We start from the raw sequence: 24,877 nt of genomic DNA on the forward strand, positions 1-24,877 counted from the left end.
TCTCATTCTTTGTTTGTGTCGATGCTGACTCCCATAGTAGCCAACACGACATCTGGCGATTAGGATTCCAGAACCAATGCTGCATTCGCTCTACACGGCTCCGTTCCCGTGTGAAACTAATACGTCGCTGTTTCCTTTCAGAGGAGCATTGCTACTAATTGTTGTTTCTTATGCCTTGGTTCTACTTATTATTTGTTCCGGCGCTCCTCTCATTACAATGGCCTCTAACCCCCCTCCCACAACAGCTGCACCTACAACTCCGGCTGCTGCTAGATTTTATCTAATGTAGTTTATTCCGTTTCAGAGCCACCAAACGCCACAGTTGATGACGGCCGTATAGCAACTTAGTAATCCACAATTCACTGCTTTTCGGTTTCAGTGTAGCTGTGGACAGTACATCAGTGATTCAATGATATGTGATGCCATTACGTACAATGTGCCAGACAGTAGAATTCGTGAAAAAATGTACTTGAGGACAATATTATGGAAATGGAAGAGGATGTAGATGAAGATGAAATGGCAGATATGATACTGCGTGAAGAGTTTGACAGAGCACTGAAAGACCTGAGTCGAAGCAAGGCCCCGGGCGTTGACAACATTCCATTAGAACTACTGACAGCCTTGGGAGAGACAGTCCTGACAAAACTCTACCATCTGGAGAGCAAGGTATATGAGACAGGCGAAATACCCTCAGACTTCAAGAAGGATATAATAATTCCAATGCCAAAGAAAGCAGGTGTTGGCAGATGCGAAAATTATCGAACTATCAGTTCAATAAGTCATGTCTGCAAAATACTAACGCCAATTCTTTACAGACGAATGGAGAAACTAGTAGAAACCGACCTTGGGGAAGATCAGTCTGGATTCCGTAGAAATATTGGAACACGTGAGGCCATACTGACCCTACGACTTATCTTAGAAGAAAGATTAAGGAAAGGCAAACCTACGTTTCTAGCATTTGTAGACCTAGAGAAACCTTTTGAAAATGTTGACTGGAATACTCGCTTTCAAATTCTGAAGGTGGCAGGGGTAAAATACAGGGAGCGAAAGGCTATTCACAATTTGTACAGACACCAGATGCAGTTATAAGAGTCGAGGAACATGAAAGGGGAGCAATGGTTGGGAAGGGAGTGAGACAGGGTTGTAGCCTCTCCCCGATGTTACTTAATCTGTATATTGAGCAAGCAGTGAAGGAAACAAAAGAAAAATTCGGAGTAGGTATTAAAATCGATGAAGAAGAAATAAAAACTTTGAGGTTCACCGATGACATTGTAATTCTGTCAGAGACAGTAAAGGACTCGAAAGAGCAACTGAACGGAATGGACAGTGTCTTGAAAGGAGGACATAAGATGAACATCAACAAAAGCAAAACGATAATAATGGAATGTGATGCTGAGGGAATTAGATTAGGAAATGAGACACTTAAAGTAGTAATGGAGTTTTGCTATTTGGGGAGCAAAATAAGTGATGATGGTCGAAGTGGAGAGGATATAAAATGTAGACTGGCAACGGCAAGGAATGCGTTTCTGAAGAAGAGAAATTAGTTAACATCGAGTATAGATTTAAGTGTCAGGACGTCTTTTCTGAAAGTATTTGTATGGAGTGTAGCCATGTATGCCATTGAAACGTGGACGAGAAATAGTTTGGACAAGAAGAGAATAGAGGCTTTCGAAATGTGGTGCTACAGAAGAATGCTGAAGATTAGATGGGTCGATCACATAACTATAGAGGAGGTATTGAATAGAATTGGAGAGAAGAGAAATTTGTGGCACAACTTGACTAGAAGAAGGGATCGGTTCGTAGGACATGTTCAGATCCATCAAGGGATCACCAGTTTAGTACTGGAGGGCAGCGTTGAGGGTAAAAATCGTAGAGGGAGACTAAGAGATGAATACACTGAGCAGATTCAGAAGGATGTAGGTTGCAGTAGTTACTGGGAGATGAAACAGCTTGCACAGGATAAAGTAGCATGGAGAGCTGCATCAAACCAGTCTCTGGACTGAAGACCACAACGACAACAACCAGTGCTCCGTTTCGTGCTCAGTCGAACGGAGAAGCTGAACGATTTGCGCCTACGTTCAAGCAACAGATGACGAAACAAAGTGCCTCCCACACACGGAAGCAAGCGCTGCTGCCCGTCGTCTCAACGTACCTGCCCCAGTCCCGCGACGGTGGGTCGCCGGCAGAGCTTCTACACAGCCGGCGCCACAGCAAGCCACTCCAGCTGCTGCACCTATCGCATCGCACTTTGCCTCCCACCCTCCGCATGTATCACTTTGTGCCTAATGGTTCTATACTTTTGAGCGTTTTCGGTCGCACAAGGCGCTGGGACAGAGGAGCGATTGTTCGAAATTTGGGCGATTGCTAGTCTTTAATCCAAGGTCCTACTGGGCTGCTGCGACACCATCAGAACCAGATTCATGCTTGTCAGTTGCTAAATTTTTCCACACATCTGCTGCCCTAGTATTCGCATCTGCCGGGATCTTGCGGCCGGGGCGCAGCCGCCTCCGGAAACGATGGAGCTACACTCCTGGAAATTGAAATAAGAACACCGTGAATTCATTGTCCCGGGAAGGGGAAACTTTATGACACATTCCTGGGGTCAGACACATCACATGATCACACTGACAGAACCACAGGCACATAGGGACATGCAACAGAGCATGCACAATGTCGGCACTACTACAGTGTATATCCACCTTTCGCAGCAATGCAGGCTGCTATTCTCCCATGGAGACGATCGTAGAGATGCTGGATGTAGTCCTGTGGAACGGCTTGCCATGCCATTTCCACCTGGCGCCTCAGTTGGACCAGCGTTCGTGCTGGACGTGCAGACCGCGTGAGACGACGCTTCATCCAGTCCCAAACATGCTCAATGGGGGACAGATCCGGAGATCTTGCTGGCCAGGGTAGTTGACTTACACCTTCTAGAGCACGTTGGGTGGCACGGGATACATGCGGACGTGCATTGTCCTGTTGGAACAGCAAGTTCCCTTGCCGGTCTAGGAATGGTAGAACGATGGGTTCGATGACGGTTTGGATGTACCGTGCACTATTCAGTGTCCCCTCGACGATCACCAGTGGTGTACGGCCAGTGTAGGAGATCGCTCGCCACACCATGATGCCGGGTGTTGGCCCTGTGTGCCTCGGTCGTATGCAGTCCTGATTGTGGCGCTCACCTGCACGGCGCCAAACACGCATACGACCATCATTGGCACCAAGGCAGAAGCGACTCTCATCGCTGAAGACGACACGTCTCCATTCGTCCCTCCATTCACGCCTGTCGCGACACCACTGGAGGCGGGCTGCACGATGTTGGGGCGTGAGCGGAAGACGGCCTAACGGTGTGCGGGACCGTATCCCAGCTTCATGGAGACGGTTGCGAATGGTCCTCGCCGATACCCCAGGAGCAACAGTGTCTCTAATTTGTTGGGAAGTGGCGGTGCGGTCCCCTACGGCACTGCGTAGGATCCTACGGTCTTGGCGTGCATCCGTGCGTCGCTGCGGTCCGGTCCCAGGTCGACGGGCACGTGCACCTTCCGCCGACCACTGGCGACAACATCGATGTATTGCGGAGACCTCACGCCCCACGTGTTGAGCATTTCGGCGGTACGTCCACCCGGCCTCCCGCATGCCCACTATACGCCCTCGCTCAAAGTCCGTCAACTGCACATACGGTTCACGTCCACGCTGTCGCGGCATGCTACCAGTGTTAAAGACTGCGATGGAGCTCCGTATGCCACGGCAAACTAGCTGACACTGACGCCGGCGGTGCAAAAATGCTGCGCAGCTAGCGCCATTCGACGGCCAACACCGCGGTTCCTGGTGTGTCCGCTGTGCCGTGCGTGTGATCATTGCTTGTACAGCCCTCTCGCAGTGTCCGGAGCAAGTATGGTGGGTCTGACACACCGGTGTCAATGTGTTCTTTTTTCCATTTCCAGGAGTGTAGATGCATTGCCTTCGCTGTCGCAGCAGCTCAACTTCCCGGCGCCGTCGTCGTCGTAGTCGTCTTCATCATCGACAACACCACCCTCTCCGTTTTTCGTCGGACCGAATCAGGAAGAGGGTGGGCGCCTTTCCTGGAGTTGTCCGACCGACGTTCCCCTCGGAGTGCAGGATGGATGTCGGGGCGCGTACGGCGGCTGGTCGTCAGTCCCAGCAGTTCCGGCTGACTCACTACACCTTAATAGTGCGGTATTTTGGAGCGGGCTGGTGGGGGGGAGGGAGGAATGCGCAGTCCTAAAGCATCGACTGCACACGAACCAGCGAAGTGCCATAAAAGGTCATCAAGAAGGCGCTGACCCGCGTGCCAATGGAAAGAGCTGTCAGCGCCACACCTCCAGCAAGACAGAGTTCGACGTCCCCTGTCAACCTGTCAACGCTAATCTAACCAGCCGCACATCGCTGGTCGGCCCAGTGCATGAGTACTGAGTAAGAGGAAGATGTTACTTAGCCTGCGTTTGCGATCAATAATAGTAGCTGAAGTACTTGTTTGCAGGAGGCAAAAGAAGCATAGGAATCAAGAGAAGTTAACTTTTTATGTTAGATGTAAGGTTTCCTTCTAATTAGAAAGTGATTTGTACAGATTCAAATGGTTCAAATGGCTCTCAGCACTATGGGACTCAACTTGTGAGGTCATTAGCCCCCCAGAACTTAGAACTAGTTAAACCTTACTACCCTAAGGACATCACACACATCCATGCCCGAGGCAGGATTCGAACCTGCGACCGTAGCGGTCTCGCGGTTCTAGACTGCAGCGCCTAGAACCGCATGGCCACTTCGGCCGGCTTTGTACAGATTATTTTGGATTCCTGCCACCATTATCGCGACTTCTGTCCTTCCTGATTTGTGTCGGTACGGACTCCCACAGTAGCCGACACGAAAAAACGGTACATGTTAAAATAACTTTGAATGTAAAGGCTGTTTTGAGTGAGTTTTATTGGATTATTTTCCCAACGGTGGATGCTTGGTTTTTGTATTTGTAAAGAGTAATAGAGTCTCATGACGAAATTGTAAGTTTTATTATTTTTTTTATTATTAACAATTTCTGCATAGTGATTCAGCATAAAGATCATTCCGTATACTCACGCCTCAAAGAGGGCTCAGGAAACTGCCTTCGCTTCTGATAATATTGGGTCACTAAATTATTATTTCCCGCAGGAGAGATATTGCTGCACTCTTAAATGTCTTTTCACGTGGTTAACTGTTGCATTCATTCTGAACTGATAAGTACATGTAATGGGAAACAGTCCCACTTGCTATAAGCGAGCAGCTCACTCACGTTGGTGTTACTTATTGCTTTCACCAAGTTGTATACTTACGTATTTGTGTTATATTCAGATATCCAGTCTTCTGCCCCTCTCATTGTCCTCATATATACATGAAAGTGTGTGCTATGTCACAGTTTGATGGGTTTTTATTCGAGTCAAATAGCATGAGAAACTTTTTCATGGAAATTACGTATTTCATTTAACATACCCACACTCTCTCTCTCTCTCTCACACACACACACACACACACACACACACACACACACACACAGATCTTATTTCGGTCGACCCTGTCAGGATGAAACTTTGGAATTTTTTTCATAAAGTTAATGGCTAAATGTTCATTCTTTTGATATTTTCTAACAAATGTTGAGTATCAGAATTTTAGCCTATCTGCACAGTACTTTCTTCTTATTGTGGGTTCAAATTACTTTTATCCACTGATGCCTATATGTAGTTGTCATACCGCCATATATATTTTCACTCAAGATTTTTACTTGTGGAATGAGATGCAATAAGGATCGCAGTTTATTTGTATTTTATTTCTGATGTGGAGTGACATTTATGTTAATACAGAAAAATAAATTAGCAGGACTTCGTGACAGAAGGGTGTGAGAAAATTTTTTATTTTGAAGTCAAAGAAACAGTGCAACGTAATCCTCTGTTTGTGAGGTAAAAAATGATGCCTTTTCTGATACACAGAAGGGTGCTGTGTAAATTTTGTGGAAGTGGGTTACAAAGTAATTTAACAAATTTTCTTTCAGTTTTTCTGAGTAATATAAATGTTGCATTGTGTTCTGAGAAAGCAGTAAATTGTGCTGCTGTGGTAGGATTTCTGCTGAAGTTTTAATATTATGTCTTCTATGTTTTGTGTCATCTGTTATTTTTATTTCCATGCATTTTTATTGGTGCAAGATACATGTACCTTGATGACTGAATAGAGTTAGAGATTGTTGCGTACTTCATTAGGTTCCAACAGAAGTATTTTAGTACAGGTAACATCTGGTGATTGATGCCATTAAGACAGACACTCGTTTTATTAGGCAGAAATCTTGAATGTAATTATTGTTGAAACATTAAAATTTTAGATTGAAACAGTGAACTTAGGAAAATTTCAATTCTGCTTCCAACCCCACCTCACCCCTTTGAGTATCTTGAAAGTAAGTCTGATATTTCAAAGACAACTGAAGAGGTATTTCCACACAACTAGATATGCTGAGCCACTTATAATTTATTTCATTTAATTAATGATTTGCTGATGATGGAAAATTCGTTTGAACTTGGGAGTGTTGTATGAGATTTCAACAGTATGGATTTGTTGAAAGTATTTAGCTTCTTGTGGATGCCTGGATAGTGCTTTTGGGGAAAGTTTTACAGGGGTTTACTGAATATTCTATAATTATGTGTTAACTTATTTATTTATGTTGTGTTTCTGTTTTGGATGGTCATGGTGTTAGGTAAAGGAGGTTTTGAGTCTTTGCCTTCAATTTTGGGATAACTAGGTGCTTTGTTGTAATTTGTTTGGGATATTTTGGAATCTTTCAATTTTTTGTGATGGGAGTTAGACTTGTGAGAATTTTTGGTGAACTTGGTGTCCAAGTGGGTCATTAACAGTTTGTTGTGCAGTTTGTTGTGGTATTACTATTTTTAATTCTTGGTGTAGGAAACTACAGATAAGCCCATCTCACGTGGAATAAGGTTTACCATAAATTTTAGAGGTAACATGCTTGATTGTTCATTTGCGGCATCGTGTGACAGATAGCCTGCACGTGCATGCCTTTGCACTTACATTGTATATGATTCGGCATGGAAACTAGCAGGCTCATGTGACTGGGTTAACAGCAAGGTGCTCCAGCTGACCGAACTGCAATGTTTCTTAACCAATTAAAAATAATAATCACGAAGAAAAATTGATTCTTGCACATCTCATAGCTTCATTCGTCAGCTTCGTTGTGAACTGCTTATCATTCTGCTATTGATCATGGTTAGTACGATACTTCGAGATTAGGTAAACTACTGCAAGAATTTCAAGTTTCCATTGAATAGTTGTCCTATGGAGTTGCGTTTTGTGCATATTCGGTCATATGTTGCTATGTATGAAATGTAGCTAACATATTGAATTATTCTTTAAACTTGGAAGGTTACTGCTATGATTTCTATCCCAAGAAAATAGGTTATATGTGAATGGATACATCCTCAATGTCTGCCCTGACAAAAATGTGCTTCTTTACAGCGTAATGTAAGTTGCATATTCTTTCTGCATTTGTTCTGTACACATAAAAGCATTGTCTGTCATCTGCTGTATAAAAAATATATGCATAGCCTTCATATTAGTTCTCAAAATGTGGCAGTTTTTTATATAATTGAGAATGGCCTAAAGCGAAACCTAGTCATGTGGACTTAATAACACCCTAAACATCCTAATTAAGCAACTGGAGTGGGTTTCCATTAACAAATTAGAGGCTATTGTTACTACTTTACAACAACAGATACATTGTTTAGAACGAAAATTTTAATGTACTTGTACATCTTAGGGAAAAACACCACTGGTGAATTTCTGATGTTGAAAGTAAAGTGGGTGTTGTTGAGGAGAGCCAAAATCAATGTCAGTGAACAAACTAAGTACCTGCATACTGATTTTCAAAATTAATGGGATAAGAGAGAAAAAATCGGGAAAAATTGAGAACACTTATGGGAATGATTAATTCCATAAAAGATTTGTAAACATAATTTTTTGGGCTATGCAACATCTGTGTGTGATGATGGGGAAGAAAATTCCTTGTGAGTGAGATACCCAAGCTCAGGAAGAATTTCAATGTGTTAAACTTGCTCTTTTATGAGTACCATACAAACTTACACAAAGAATTTCGTCTAAATTGAGAATTCCTAAATGTTTCTTGTTGCTGAGCGTTTCCAACTACCATATGGGGTAATGAGGCATCATATTATTGCTTTTGCGACTCAGATGTGCACTAAGTGTGAACACAATAATCGTCAGTCACGTTGCTCGAAGCTCATACCATTATATGGGACTCCTTGAAGCCCATATGCTACTTCTTCATTAGGGTGATTAAGTTTTATACAGATCATTGAGCAATGGAATTTTAATGGCGTGGCCTCATAGTCATATAGCTATTTGGGCAATGTATCTGCAAGAATGCCATTTCAGAATAGCATATATTTCTGTAAAGGATACGATCATTGCTCACACATTGAATGATGTCCTCTAGAGTTGGTCACTGCATTGAGGATGACCATGAAGAGAAAATTTCAGTGCCAGATGCCCGCACAACTTTGTATTTCATTGATACTTTATCACTGCACTTGAAAACATTATTAGAAAACAACATAAATATCCAGTTTGAAAAGAGGTTAAGGAGAAGTGGAGAGATCGAGACAACATTGTAATTAGACATTGTTATTTGGTGAAAGATATTATTCTGTTTCGGAAGATGAGTGGTGATAATTTGGAGTGGCTTGTCTCTATTCCTGATGAATTAATCAATAAATTGACCTGGCATGCGCATTTAATTCACGTACATTTTGGTGCAAAGAAGTGTTTCCACAGACCTCATGAAATATGCCACTTCATTAAATGGAGCATTGCATTCACAGTGTTTTGGTTCTATGTTAGCCCTGCCAAAACATGAAACCGCAAACTGTGTCACATCATGTACGTTTACTAGCAATTATTATGTCAAGTCTGCTACAGTCGCAGGTTCGAATCCGGCCTTGGGCATGGATGTGTGTGATGTCCTTAGGTTAGTTATGTTTAAGTAGTTCTAAGTTCTAGGGGACTGATGACCTTAGAAGTTAAGTCCCATAGTGCTCAGAGCCATTTGAACCATTATGTCAAGTCTGAAAGAACTTTCTGCATTTGACCTGTTTTGTTCTATGACAGTAACTGTTCAAATTTATTTCCATGTTACTATTGCTGTACAAATGACTTATAAATTTGTTTCCTTCACGCTACTAAAGAGAGCTACTAGCCTGTTTGTTGCAAAAGAATATCTGCCTCATTTCCTATGCAAAGCTGGGCACATTGTAAAGTGATATCTGACAATGGTCCACAAATCAGGTCAATAGTTCCGAATCATGCCTGGTACAATAGACGAACACAAACGACTTAGATGTCACGTTACCACACAGTATCCAATCCCTCTGGGCGTGTCATAATGGAGCTAGGGAAGCTGTATAGACTGTATTGCCAATGGTGTCATAGACGTGAGTCATAAATCTACGCATTCATATGTACATGTATTTGAGAAAGTAATCAATGTCTTGCCATAAGATTCGACATCTTTGTCACTTTCTTAGGGTTGTGTAATCAGTTTTCATCAAATAATCTAAGAGAAGATGTCAGGTTTCCAACTTTTGCGACATTGAAACAAAACGGTGTCGTGATATTAGCGTTTAGAAGATTTGGAAAGCTGCAGAAAGGTATCAGAAAATGACTGGCACATAAGATGGGCCAAATTGTTCAAAGTTTGGTGGAAAGTTCTAGTTAGTTTGCACTAACTGCCGCAAATACGACGATCACTGACATGTATTTTCTTTCAAATTTACCTCACTCCATTGAGTGTGCAACATTCAGCATGCCCAAGTACTACAGAATAAATTACATTGAGGTTCAGGAGGCCGAAATGAGTGCATTATGTTCCTAATGTGAAACTGTTGCATGAGTAATTATGTTAGGATTTGTAGTGAAGAGACTCCATTTGTCTAAAACTTTGAAGTGTCACGAGGATTTATGTTTATATGATACTAGACTAGAATATGATCAAATTTCTCTATATGAGCAATTCCTTTTTACAATTAATATATTTTATGTGGATGAAAGTAGACAGCTAAAGAAAGAAGTAATGACAGACCTCCAGTATGCAAAGTCTTTAATAGACAACCCATCAAGTAAAGAGAAAGGACGTATGACACTGAGAGTGATCATTGTGTCCATGAGGTCGCATACAAATAGAAATTATAAGGAGGACAACTGTTATGTAACAAAATCTACTGCTAAAGTGAAAGTTAACATGTATAGAATAATTATTATTGCAATATTTAATTAGTCTCCTTTTACTTTCGTATATTTTATGTACCATGCTTTTAGCGTGATCAATTTATGAATGAATCAGTTTATGTGATACAAATCCTGGTGAGGAGGAGATGATCAAAGATTGTACCATTTAAAAAGAAAGACGTGTTCTTGTACTCATTTTGCACTATTTCTTGTACTAAGTGCGATACAGGAATCTTCATTGTAAGAGATCTAAGGACATAAGAAAATAGGTGTCTTTTAATTCATTGTCCATTACCTACAGGTTAGTATCTTAATTAGTAATCACCAGTTCCGTAGATAATTTGAACGATTATTTTATCAAAATGATGTGGAATTAAGGGGTTTATAGGATATGTGCGTATAACTGGTGTTAACATTGCTCACCTCATTCTTTTTATTCCTACTCATTCACCTAAAAAGTAGTTTTTAAAGAGCAATAGACTTTTTAACAGAATTCCGTTCATAGTCTGAAATAAGTTGTCCTGGAAATGTTCTTACATAAGATTTAAGACTTGCTGTACTACCTGTCAAACATTTTGTGTTGTTGGGAAAACTATCAAAATTTTTTTTCTGTGCATTGAACTCCTTTCTAAGTCACTGACAGCTTTAATAATTGGTTATAAAGGTCAATTCTTCCCTTAGGCCTTGTAGTTACGGACATCACTATACTTCTCAAACTGCAATGGGTAATTTATGTCGAAACTTCATTAGTGAATATGTAGTGATGCTGCAGTTGACATGCTTAACTTCTTGAAGAGATATCCACGTGACGATTAGAGGTTAACTCCACATATAATTCTTACTGCTCGGTTTTGTACAATTAGTAGTCTATTTCCAAGTCACGAGCTACCAGAGAAAATTATTCCACAAGATATTAATGTGTCTAACTACGCAGAAAACGTCAGTACGCTGAAACGTTTATTTTCGAGACTAGCAATTACAGAAACTAGCTGAACTTAATTACTTTAAAAGTTCAGTAATATTCTTCTTCCAGTTAAAGTTTTCATCAATACATCCACCAAACATATGTAGCATTCTATGCCGTTACTGACCCTTTATCAGATGCTATGTCAGTTATTTGCATGACTCTATTTGTTGGGCACAACTGTATATAATTTGTTGCTCAAAATTTATGGGGCGTCCATTTTCAGGGAACCTTTAAACACTTCTCTGAAAAATGTCATTAGTCTTCTATTCCATTTTCTACTCTGGAATTTATTACAACATTCGTATTGCTTTAACAGTTCTACTTGTTGAATTTTAAGTCGGTTATTGACATATATAAGGAATGGTAGAGCATTCAAAATTGAACCTATGGGACTCCCTTTGTAATTACTGCTCAGTCACTACATATACGTCCCCTTACAACATAATTTGCATTATTGAGCAAAGCTTTTCAAATTCTGTTTGTTTAATAAGATTCAAGCAAGTTATGCGTAAGGCCATCAGTTACTTAAAATTTTTCTAAAACTGTACCATGATAAATGAGGTCTGTTAGAAACTCATCTGATCTATGGCCAAGGGGAAAAAACTGGCTTACCTGCAGCGTTGGACACCTAAACACTCTCAAAGTAGTTCCTTTGGGACTCCTAACACTTCTACCAGCTGTGCCGCCATTGTTGAAAGTATACCTATAAACCCTTTTTCGGAGTGGAGTTAAGCTCGTTACTGCCATAAAATCCTCTCTTGTCTTAAAATCGCGTTCCACTCAATGGCTTCTTCGTTTTGGGGAACAGCCAGAAATTGCAGGGGGCCATGAGGCACAGAAAACGTGTCTCTTTCCAAAAATCCCGGAATCAAGTGCAAATAATATGTTGAAGCATTCTCATGGTGGAGGTACCAATTTCATTTCGACCCAAATTCGACCTCTTAAGCCACGTCTGCAGCTCGTGGTCGTGCGGTAGCGTTCTCGCGTCCCACGCCCGGGTTCCCGGGTTCGATTCCCGGCGGGGTCAGGGATTTTCCCTGCCTCGTGATGACTGGGTGTTGTGTGATGTCCTTAGGTTAGTTAGGTTTAAGTAGTTCTAAGTTCTAGGGGACTGATGACCATGGATGTTAAGTCCCATAGTGCTCAGAGCCATTTGAACCATCTTAAGCCACACACAGCATCATGTTAGGTTGGCGATGGGAGCCAAACAATGCAGTAAGCATCACTTCGACACTGCTGCACACTTGGTGGGCCTTCTTTGGTCTTGGTGATGAGGAATGCTTCCACTGTGACGACTGGAATTTGGTTTCTGGGTCGTATCCGTACACCACTACTCATCACCAGTGATTATGATGTTCAAGAGATCGGCATTATTGTTCGTGGAGTCCAAACTTTGCCGACGCTCTCTTCACGGTTAAATCTTCAGTTACCACGGAATTTGCCGAGAAAGTTCTGATGCCCACCTCTCCCACAGTTTGTGTGATAGTCATACGACCGTCCCGCATCGCAATGGCGTTCAGTTTGAAAATGACTTCGTCGTTTCGGCACGTTGATGTCGACAGGAGCGTGTCTCGCTCTCCACTTATGTACAGCCGTTGTTAAACCAGTTATACCACTTTTTAATCTGTGCAATTCGCATAGCACCGTCACCGAAAGCCATCTGATTCTTCCGATTGGTTGCAACAATTTTACAAAAATCGAAAACATAGTGCCGCCTTGGCCGCTGAGCGCCTGCGAGGCTGAATAATGCAACCCGCTTGGGCTGGCTCGCACGCGCGTACGCGTGCTGCTAGAGAGACTACAGCACGCGTACGGGATCACGCTTCCGCGCCGGCCCTCTCAGCGGCTAAGTGTGTTATCAGCGCTCTTATGTAATGAAGGGCATGCGCTCAGTATAAAAGCGGCCAACGCAGACCAGCGGAATCATTCCCCTGTGAGCTATATCTGCAACAGCACTGAAGCACTATGCCTCGTTGACGTGTGTATCGTCAACGTCGCCATCCCATGCCAGTCTACAAACACATAATAAGCCTGGAGAATAAACTTGGCACAAATGGAACTGCATAAAGTGTCATATTGAATGGACCTTTTTTTTTTCCGTGGATGTCGAGTTAATTTCAGTTTAGACGTTGCCACAGGTAGTACTGGAAGTGGATGGCTTACTCTCGCTATCGTCCGATGTGAAAATGCCTCTCTACTTGCCCAGTTTCAGGCAAAATTTGATGCAGTAGCGCTGCTCCAATCGTTACACCATTTCTCTTGCAGTAAATAACTGACGCAAGCACTACATACTGCCCTACTCAACTGCAGCTTGCCAGCAACTGACACTATGCTAGATTGAAATCCATCAGGTGTTCTAAAACTTAAAAAAAGGTCGGATTCTTTTCTAACAGACCTTTTACACTATCAAACGCCTTGGAAAGCTCAGAAAAAATACCAGCTGGTCATATTTTATTGTTTAAACCTTGTAATATTTGGTGGGTGAATATATAAATAGTCTTCTCAATTTAGTAACCCTTTTGGAACCTATGATAAGTTGTTTCATCTTAAATGTGAGACTGTTCTTGAGTAAAATACTTTTTCGAATGGTTTGAAGAACGATGTCGGTAAGGAAACTAGAAAGTTACTGTTTAAATCCTCCTTGTCACTTTCCTTGTAAAATGGCTTAAAATTTTTTATTCGACTGTAAAATTCTCTGTGTCAGTGATTCATTACATGTATCACTAAAGACGTTAGGTACTAAGTTACAAGAACTTTTCAGAAAGAAGGATAAAGGCTGTTCAGTTTTGTACGTGCAGTCTATTTAACAAATGTCTGCAGCAATAAGGTGCGATCAATTTAATTATACTTCATTGTTTACATTACTGTGTGTTTTGATCTGATTCTCTCAGGTCATGAGAACGTGTCATATCTAAAAAACGTCTTACCTGAGAAATGTTTGTGTAAGCCGTGTACCGACCTGTAGTATGACTTGATGCATGGTTGTAAGAATTAAGAATGACTGTATATGTCAGGAATACACTTTATGAGATACCATTTTATCTTAAAATTCTATAGTAAATATTTATTGTTATTTTTAACTGTTTTATATTGATGTCATACTATTTGAAACATTTGGAACGAGTTAGTAAAAGGATGAAAGCTGTTACTGACCTTTATACACTCCTGGAAATGGAAAAAAGAACACATTGACACCGGTGTGTCAGACCCACCATACTTGCTCCGGACACTGCGAGAGGGCTGTACAAGCAATGATCACACGCACGGCACAGCGGACACACCAGGAACCGCGGTGTTGGCCGTCGAATGGCACTAGCTGCGCAGCATTTGTGCACCGCCGCCGTCAGTGTCAGCCAGTTTGCCGTGGCATACGGAGCTCCATCGCAGTCTTTAACACTGGTAGCATGCCGCGACAGCGTGCACGTGAACCCTATGTGAAGTTGACGGACTTTGAGCGAAGGCGTATAGTGGGCATGCGGGAGGCCGGGTGGACGTACCGCCGAATTGCTCAACACGTGGGGCGTGAGGTCTCCACAGTACATCGATGTTGTCGCCAGTGGTCGGCGGAAGGTGCACGTGCCCGTCGACCTGGGACCGGACCGCAGCGACGCACGGATGCACGCCAAGACCGTAGGATCCTACGCAGTGCCGTAGGGGACCGTACCGCCACTTCCCAGAAAATTAGGGACACTGTTGCTCCTGGGGTATCGGCGAGGACCATTCTCAACCGTCTCCATGAAGCTGGGCTACGGTCCCTCACACCGTTAGGCCGTCTTCCGCTCACGCCCCAACATCGTGCAGCCCGCCTCCAGTGGTGTCGCGACAGGCGTGAATGGAGGGACGAATGGTGATGTGTCGCCTTCAGCGATGAGAGTCGCTTCTGCCTTGGTGCCAATGATGGTCGTATGCGTGTTTGGCGCCGTGCAGGTGAGCGCCACAATCAGGACTGCATACGACCGAGGCACACAGGGCCAACACCCGGCATCATGGTGTGGGGAGCGATCTCCTACACTGGCCGTACACCACTGGTGATCGTCGAGGGGACACTGAATAGTGCACGGTACATCCAAACCGTTATCGAACCCATCGTTCTACCATTCCTAGAGCGGCAAGGGAACTTGCTGTTCCAACAGGACAATGCACGTCCGCATGTATCCCGTGCCACCCAACGTGCTCTAGAAGGTGTAAGTCAACTACCCTGGCCAGCAAGATCTCCGGATCTGTCCCCCATTGAGCATGTTTGGGACTGGATGAAGCGTCGTCTCACGCGGTCTGCACGTCCAGCACGAACGTTGGTCCAACTGAGGCGCCAGGTGGAAATGGCATGGTAAGCCGTTCCACAGGACTACATCCAGCCTCTCTACGATCGTCTCCATGGGAGAACAGCAGCCTGCATTGCTGCGAAAGGTGGATATACACTGTAGTAGTGCCGACATTGTGCATGCTCTGTTGCCTGTGTCTATGTGCTTGTGGTTCTGTCAGTGTGATCATGTGATGTATCTGACCCCAGGAATGTGTCAATAAAGTCTCCCCTTCCTGGGACAATGAATTCACGGTGTTCTTATTTCAATTTCCAGGAGTGTATGATAAATCGCTGACTGTGCAGTACGAGTTTTTTATACACAGACTTTGATCAGACCAACGATGGCGATATTGAAGTGTAAATTTAACTTACGCAGTACTGTATGTATTGTGAGGACTTATGTACTACTAGGAAAGAGAGAGACAAGAGCAAGGAGTGGAATAGTGTGTGAAGAAAAGTTATGGGCATGGAAGCATACAGGCTCATGGAGGATCCACTGTGGCTACTGAACTTGTAACGCCGGAAATGCATATCCTTCTGTTTCCATCTATTGTACTATAGATATTTCCTTATTTTGTTACCTGAAGATATGACATTTCTGTGTCTTTATATATGGTAATTGTTTTACTATTTGTACATATATGCATTTATGTCGATGTATGATTGGTTTGTTTTGTGAATATTATTTGTATTTATACGCTGGGTCTGGCCTAGGGAGAACTATGCTTTCGAACGACTACATCGATAGGTCGGGTGGAGAACCAGTATTTTGGATCTTTGGTAGTGTAAACTCTGCCGCGTGGGGCGTGGAGCGAGGGCAGACAGAGTCTGGCTGGAGGAGAGCAGTGGAGCAGGTGTGTTGTGTGACGCTCCCGCGAGCTGCCGCGCTTTCGGGGTTTGGCAGCATGTAATTGCGCTCGACTTGCTATGTTAGTTTCTGACGTGGTGTCGCGGACGGGAAGCGTTAGCTGGCACACATCAAGAGCCCGTTTCGGCTGGAGACCGTGTCGAGAAGAAGGCGCGCCAACATCCAGCTTCTGCAACAGCGACGGCCGACTATGAGTGACTGTCGCCACCTCCTCGATCGACGACTTCAAACCTTCAATCAACCAACAAGGAAGACTGGAAGCACGTAAAGTTTTAGAACTCTATGGCAGACCTCAGCTTCTCAAACTGTTAAATTTTCCTCACGAAATTACAGCAACTTAGCATGAACCTCTGTTGCTCATTGTCCCAATTGCATTACCAAGCAGGGTCCCTCCCTTTTCCGGAATGAACCCGAGTGTCGTTGAGATTTAAATTCGATCTGACTGCTTTAATTTCAAAGTTCAGTTAAGGTATTCACAGCTGGCTACAATATTTAGACTACACAAGCACAAATTAAGAGTGCGAGTTTTGTTACCATGTTTTAGCTTACCTGTGACTGCAGCTCAGCTTGGTACGTACTAAATTTTACTATTGTTAATTCTTCAGAATCATTTAATTCAAGTTCAAAGCTAAATCTCTTATTTCTAAATTGCGTAGATTCAAGCAGCTTTTGAAATGATTGTTGAGGTAGCCCAAGACTAACCGTATTTTACTGAATTTCGATGTGCTTCAGAAACAAAGCTCACTATTAATTTCAGTCACTAAATTAACTTTCAATTTTCCGGTTTTATTAATTCTTTTGCTGAATTAAGTCAGAGTGTAGCGAAATTTATTATTTCTGACAAACTTTCAGTTTGCACACTACACGTGTCAACCTTCAGTTGCCACGCTTCTAGTGCTAATTATATGTGTAACAACCTTTCTTTTTCAAGTTACTATAGTAATTGTCCATAGGACTGGCGACCGTAATTTCCCCCAAATCTCAAATATCTAATTACCGCTAGTTAATTGTTAACGTAACGGCCGCACATTTACTTTCTTTATTAACTTTACCCCTTTTCAAAATTAATTTCCACCAGTTTCATTTGCATTTTCTTTTCATTTAGATGTAACCCTTTCCTCCCTCTTTACCAACAGATTAACTTCGGTGACGATTGCTTTTCCCAAATTTCCATTAGGTACACGCGGTTTAATTTTTCACTGTCATTAAGGTCGGTAAGTGAAGGGGAGGTTACAAACTCAACCTGAGAGGCCTGAAAAGAACCACAAGCAGTATTCCGCAGGGATTACGGAGAAAGTCTGACCTACAGAACACTGTACAGATCCACTTACAGTGAGTGGCAAGTTGTGAGGAATACAGTAGGCATTGGGAACAAGACATGTACTTAGACCATGAGAAACGTCACTGTAGTCTGGATGACGTTTACGCCATTCTGATTTCTTGAACGAGTGGATGGGCATCAACATGGTTTCTGAATCAAGAAACAAAGTATTTGTCTATTCATCCACGTATTCAGTGACTCATTCCCCACATCTGTAATTGATTAAACAATTAAATTATTAGGTCCTCATTAACTGAAAACTAGGTATGTTAAGTAACGCAAAAAGGCATGTATTTTTCACTTGTATGCCAATTAACCAAGCAAGAGTTGTACCTACCCCCCTCTCTCTCTCTCTCTGTCTCTCTCTCTGTCTCACTCTCTCTCAAAAGAACTATTACTTTGTGTCACAATGTTTAATGTTCTTAAACGTCTTGTAAAGTGTACATTGTCATACTAAAGTCAAACACAACTATTCAGTCTATTTTTGTAATTAAACTTTGATATAGATGCAGTTTATTAACGATTGTGACATATGATTAAAGTTTATTAAAGTTTAATGATTGTTTTCAGTCACTTGTATTTGCAAAGTATCTCACTATTTTCTACCTTTTACTATTTTACAAGAATTTATTGACTGTATTATTTTACTTTTAAGATTTAATCTTCTGGTAACCACTTTAAAACTCGTCACCATCAAGGTTCTCTATAGACATATGTGCCAAAAAGGTCTATTGCTGGTGTTTTACTTTTAAGATTTAATCTTCTGGTAACCACTTTAAAACTCGTCACCATCAAGGTTCTCTATAGACATATGTGCCAAAAAGGTCTATTGTTGGTGTGTTCAGATAGGGATTATTTCTGAATGGTTAAAGTACTTTGCTTGTTGATACAGGGATTTTACTATGCCCTTCAAGTGCAAGTTGTGACTAATTGAAATACTTTACTTGTTGATTTTATGATGCTGGTATGTTCAAGTAAAGATTCTGAATAGTTAACATACATTACTTATTTTAATTGTAATGTTGATATGCCCTTCAAGCGTAAGTGAAGCATCATGAATAAAACTTGTGCACTGTCAGCTGTAAGGCATAAACATGGTCTGCCCTTAGTACTCTGAACTAATATTTACCTGTTCATCTTAAAAATTTTATCATATTTAGAAACATATTAGGATATTATAATGCAATTTGGAATGTCCCCTGGTTGTCTCCTCCACAGTACATTTCAAATATTCTCAACTCATTATAGGGGGGGGGGGGGGGTGGAGGGTAACGAAAAGTGCCTGTTTGTTGGCTTTCTCATTTCATCACCTATTTTCCTTTTTCAAGAATTTAAATATTTGTTTGACAGCTATCCCTGTGGTACTAACTTCGGTATATAACGAAAATGATTCTTTTGCTATCTCTTTGCTCAGCCATAACAACAGAATCATGGTTTCTAGTGAGTGGTTTTCCATTAGCCAATAGTGTGGATTGGTGATTGAGATTGCCATGTAATTCCTTGGTGAATAGAAGTCAGCATTACAGTCGCATCAAAGCTGCTTCACATTCGCTGTTCAGGTACCGGAAGTGGTAGGATGTGTCTGGTTCTGGAGCTGTAGTTGAGGAAGCGTGATATTTTGATCAAGTGCTTTTGTTGACAAAGATCCGTGTACTTAAACAGTCGGTATGACATGCAAGATGACCAAAAACATCATTCCAATTTGTGTACTGTGCAGAAGTACGTTCTACATTTGAGATACTTCTGATTGCCTGTTTGTATCATTGTGCTTGCGGATACTCTTCTACATATTCACACACATTAGTGTAGGCTTGAAGAAGTTCGAATTTTAAGTATTTGGAGAATCTGTTTTAAGTTCATTTTAGTTCCCCATGTTAAAAATTGCTAGAAGTGCAAAGTCTAATTTGTGAGTTTTTTGGGTTATTTTCCCAATAGTAGAAGCTTGGTTTTGTAAAAAGTAATATGAAAAAGATTCTCATCACAAAATTGCAACTTTCTTTATATTTACGAGGTGTAATACGTTCATTTCTAACAACGTATGTTGCATAGCAGTTTATCAGAAAGATCATTTCCTATTCTCATGCTTTAATTATGTGTCTCAAAAAGGGTGCCGACACCTTGTCGTGATTTCATGCTGCTGAAAAGCACGGCATTATGATTAAATTCACGTACTGAGAGACATGGATGCGGTCTGATGATTAGCAAAATGTCTTCGCGCGCTTGCTAGTTTTTCAGGAATTTTGTGAGGTAAGTCGATGTACTTACTTGTGTTGCTGGTCGCTGGTTTGTTATCTGTGATTTCATTGTGTCGATGAGTTATCATTTCTCATATGTAGATATTGGTGCACTGTTAAGTATGTTTTCAGACACTTAACATTCGCTCCGAAATGATGAATACGTGTTTGGAGCAACAGCTCTACAGTACACCTGATCACTATAAGAGAGAATCTCACACATGTTAGTACCAATTGTTGCTTTCACAGCATTTACTTATGTACTCGCGTTATTTTGGGACATGTAGATCATTACCCTTTATTTTGTGGTCATGTCCATGAGTGAGTGTCCCGTGTCAATACTTTAGGGATGTTTATTTGTCAGATAACGTTAGAACGCTTTCATAGACATTACATATTCCATTTCCTTGTCACTAGAATATAAGGGCTTTCTTATCAATTCCTATGAGGGTATTTGTAGCTTTTCCAAACACACATACACCTTTGTAGGGTAGTTGGACATCTACTGTTCTATCGAGTAGTAACTAAACATGATAGAAGGAGCAGCAGCGAGAATAAATAGTGGAAGTAGCATGTGGTTAGTAGTAGTTTTATTTATCTGTGGATCAGTTTTATATGGATATTGGACATTTCATGGTACTGCAGTTCAGGAACAAACAAATATTATACGTACAGACTCTCACATACTCAAGCCTTACCTAGAAAGTTCGAAATGTGTAGTAAGGCGCGGCGTCTTAGTCACAACCATACCTACACTGTAGCTGAGTCGGCTCAAATTCATCCCCGACAGTTGTAGTGGGCTTAGCGCAGCAGTTTCGCAGGCCAACCTCAACCAATAACGTAACGCTATTTCTTAAACTCCTTTATGGTAACGCCTCAGTGTTGCCAGAGGTTTATAGACGGCTACTGTTTCTGCCTGCAGCCGTTAGTGCTTCGTAATTAAAAGCTGACAACAGCGCTGCGAGCTGTCAGGGATCTTCTTACGCCTTCTCGACTATAATCTGAAGTCATTTACGGAAAGCACTTAAATCCACAGCGATGATGTTTGGATTCCGGTTTGTGTATCGCAAGTTCTAGCTTGCTTGCCGGAAAATGTGAGTGCGATGTCGAGCCCCAAAGGGCAATAACGTGTTACTTTTAAATGTATTGCAGAGCTTTTGGAGTAAGGTTTCCCTCCGAAGAGAAGAGAAAAAAGCGTTATACTGCGAAAGCACCATATGAAGTGAAAGATTCATTTATTATTATACTATTATGATTATTTACTAGTTTTACATATTGTACCAAATCTCTGCAGTGTTGACCAAAATATTTTTACCTGCCTTTTTTAATTTCTTGTGCTATTCCTTTTAATCTCCTTGGAAAAATTATTATACAGTTTCATTTCGTGGTAGACCTGGAAATTGTATGTTTGTTCTTTGTTGGTAAATATAACTTCAACTTGTTATCTTTTCCCACGTTTTTTGTTCAGCAATTATCACGGTTATTTTGTCGTCCATTACTGACGAGTGAAGGTACTCCCAAGCTCTAGTTAAAGTCCATAGTGTTGTTTAACAGATCTTTACAACAGTCCTGATTACAATTTTGGTTTATTGTAACAACTGCACTTTCCTTTAATTTCAAAACTTCATATTTTTTTGTATTTATCTCCAGAAATGGATTCATAGTTAAGAACTGACTGTACATTTAAACAGCATCTAACAAAAAAAAGCTAGCTGTTACTCGTACATACTGATTTCAGGACTCTTCAGTCATAATATGTAGATGTTGTCCTATTTGTAAGAATCTTCGAGTGTTCACAACGCTTGAACTGAAAATCGACTCTCATTTCTAGAAATTATGCATTTTTTTTTCGGTCTATAGGGGTATAACATATAGTGTCATTTGTACTCTTCAAATTGAAAAACTCGTTACATTTGTTTTGTGTTCAATGTACCTTTATTACATATTAAGTAATGGTATACTTTATTGGAGATTTCATTTGCTATCTCTGAAAGTAGTTATCTGTTTTGTTAGTGGCTATAACATTTCTGGCAACAGAATTTTTTTCCTTTGAAAAACACTATTAATATTTACATGTATCAGAAAAAGTATTTGTCGTAATATGCTACCGTGAAAAAGTCAGAACTAATTAATATGATTGTGATAAGTGTTTCACTAAGTTATTGACCATGTCGAAACTGTGAAGGATGTGTTTTGAGAGTGCTGGTCAGACGAATGTAGGGTTATATCAACAGCAACAGAAAATTGGGTAGCGGGGGTAGGATTCATTGTGAGTGGGAAGTTGGGACAGAGTGAGGTACTATGGACAGTCTGGTTATAGGGCTGTTTTTATCAGAATCGGCGGAAAACAAACTGACGTACACTTCCCAACTTCACAAGAAAAAGGCGAGATAAAGTATCTGAGTCTACTCACTTAGTAATTCAGTAAGTAAACGGAAATGACAATCACGGGAGATTAGAGGCGGTAGTGGGGGAAGGAATAAGTTACAGGATACTATGGTCTGTAATAGAAATGTCAGACAAAAAGACTTATTGAGTTCACCTAGTAATGGTGAGTAAACTGTTCTAAAACTGCAAGAGCATTGAGTATACTTGAAAAAGACAGAGAGACAGATTCCAGCTGGATTATATGAGGATCAGGCAATGATTTCGAAATCCTTTATTTTGTTGTAAGCCGACTATCACATGCAAAGAAGGCCTTCAAGGTGAAAAGAAGGCTGCTAGTATCAAACATCGGCCTTAATTCCTGGAAAAACATTCTAAAAATGTATGTTAGTTGCATACTACTCAGTAGTAATGAACCATGGACTGTGGGAAAACTGGAAAAGACGAGAACCGAAGTGTTCGAGATGTGGTGCTACTGAAAGACAATAAAAATTAGGGGACTCGACAAGGTGAGGAATAACGAGGTTCTATGGAGAATCGTCAAAAAAAGGAACATATGTGAAACAAAGAAAACAAGAAAAGACAAAATGATAGGACCTGGGTTAAGATATCTGGGAAAAACTTGTGTGGTACCAGTGGGAATTGTAGGGGAATACAGCATTTGAAATACATGTAACAAATAGTTAAGTACAAAGCCGAAGATTGAAACAGGGATGGTCTCATTCCAAAAGAGTAAAATTGCCTTAAAAGAATAAATGAAGGGCTTATTTCAATAGTGGTACAAGTTCATTTTTGTTCATATATTGAGATACAGAGTCCTAAAGTTAAATGAGCGCTGAAAAATCTGCAGTTGAGATATCAGAAATATTCAAGCATATGGCTTCTTGCTAGAGATGAACCTTTCTTTCTGTTTGTTTGGATCATTAATTTCAGAAGCATTATAGGCAGAAAAGTGAAGGTAATGGACTTGTACCACTGTTGAAATAAGGCTTTAAATAATACCCGCAAAATCTGTTAATCACACCAAATACTCTTCACGTTATTTCCAATTTTGTGTTCACATTGTCTCCTGGCTTTGTCACCGCATACGGTTTTCACCTGTTGCGTAAGAGCTGTGGCAGTGGAACATAGAAACAGTGACTGTCTAGGGCAGGGTCTGCAACAGTGTTTGCAGCTGCGAATCCTGCCTTTCGACGGAGTTGCCCTTTAAGTCAGAGGGTGCACGGTCTCTTCCCAAGAGAGCAGCGACTGCCCTTGTTTTAAGGACTAGAAAGCCATTAATTCGGCAAATGGTGCGTGGTGCTGTGTCCTCCCCCCCCCCTCCGGCCTCTTCTCCATCCCCCCTCCCCCTCGCCCTCCCCCGCCCCTAACAGTGAATATGCATGAGCAGCGCAGTCGGAGGCCGGCTCACCCGCAAGCCACATTATTCAAAATGCAGCCCCGACTGCGGCGCGCTGTGTACAAAGCCCACAGCGCCTCGTACGAGAACGTCACCACTGCTGAGTCTGAAATGGACTCTCAGAAATCGTGACAGATATATCATTCACAGTCTTTCCGCGCCGTATCTACCGGGTGATCAAAAGGTGAATATAAATTTGAAAACTTAATAAACCACGGAATAATGTACATAGAGAGGTAAAAATTGACACACATGCTTGGAATGACATGGGGTTTTATTAGAACCAAAAAAAAAAAAAAAGTTCACAAAATGTCCGACAGCTGCCGCTGGACGGCAAAACGTCAGTGACTGCGCATGACAATCGTGTATAAAAGCAGCTGTAATGAGAGAGAATCAGATGCGCCAGCAGTCGCAGGATGTTGACGGTACCTGAAAAGGCGCTTGTAGTGAAGCTGTATTATCAGAATGGGGAATGTGCCAGTTCAGCGTTACGATCCTATCGCCATAGCTTGGAGATTCGAACGCTTAAAGGTCCGTTGACAAATGCAGCTGTGGTGAGAATGATTTCGAAGTTCGAAGCAACGGGTTGTTTAGACAATAGACCCCGTAGTGGCCGACCGAGCACAAGGCGTAATGCTGCTGAGACATTTCAGGAAGATATGGAGACTGTAGCGGGTTCGTCTACGAACGGGGAAGTCAGCGCTCGTGCAGTCGCACGTCGCACCGGCATTCCATACACTATTGTTTGGTTGGCACTGAGGCGTACGCTCCGATGCTATCCGTACAAAATCCATCGGCATCGTGAACTGTTACCTGGCGATTTAGTGAAGCGGAGGGCATTTGCGGTGTGGGCGTTTCAAAAGATGGCGGAAGATGACGATTGGTTGAGTAACGTGTTGTGGAGCGACAAAGCTCATTTCACGCTCCGAGGGTCTGTCAACGCCCACAACTGCAGAATTTGGGCTACCGAAAATCCTAGAACTGTCGTGAAAGCTCCATTGCGCGACGAGAAAGTCACGGTATGTGTTGGATTTACCACATCTACCGTTATCGGGCCTTTTTTCTTCGAGGAAATGCGTGATTTTGGTTTTGTAACTGCTACCGTGACGGATG

The sequence above is a fragment of the Schistocerca cancellata genome, chromosome 1 (assembly GCF_023864275.1).
Source record: "Schistocerca cancellata isolate TAMUIC-IGC-003103 chromosome 1, iqSchCanc2.1, whole genome shotgun sequence".
Taxonomy (NCBI): domain Eukaryota; kingdom Metazoa; phylum Arthropoda; class Insecta; order Orthoptera; family Acrididae; genus Schistocerca; species Schistocerca cancellata.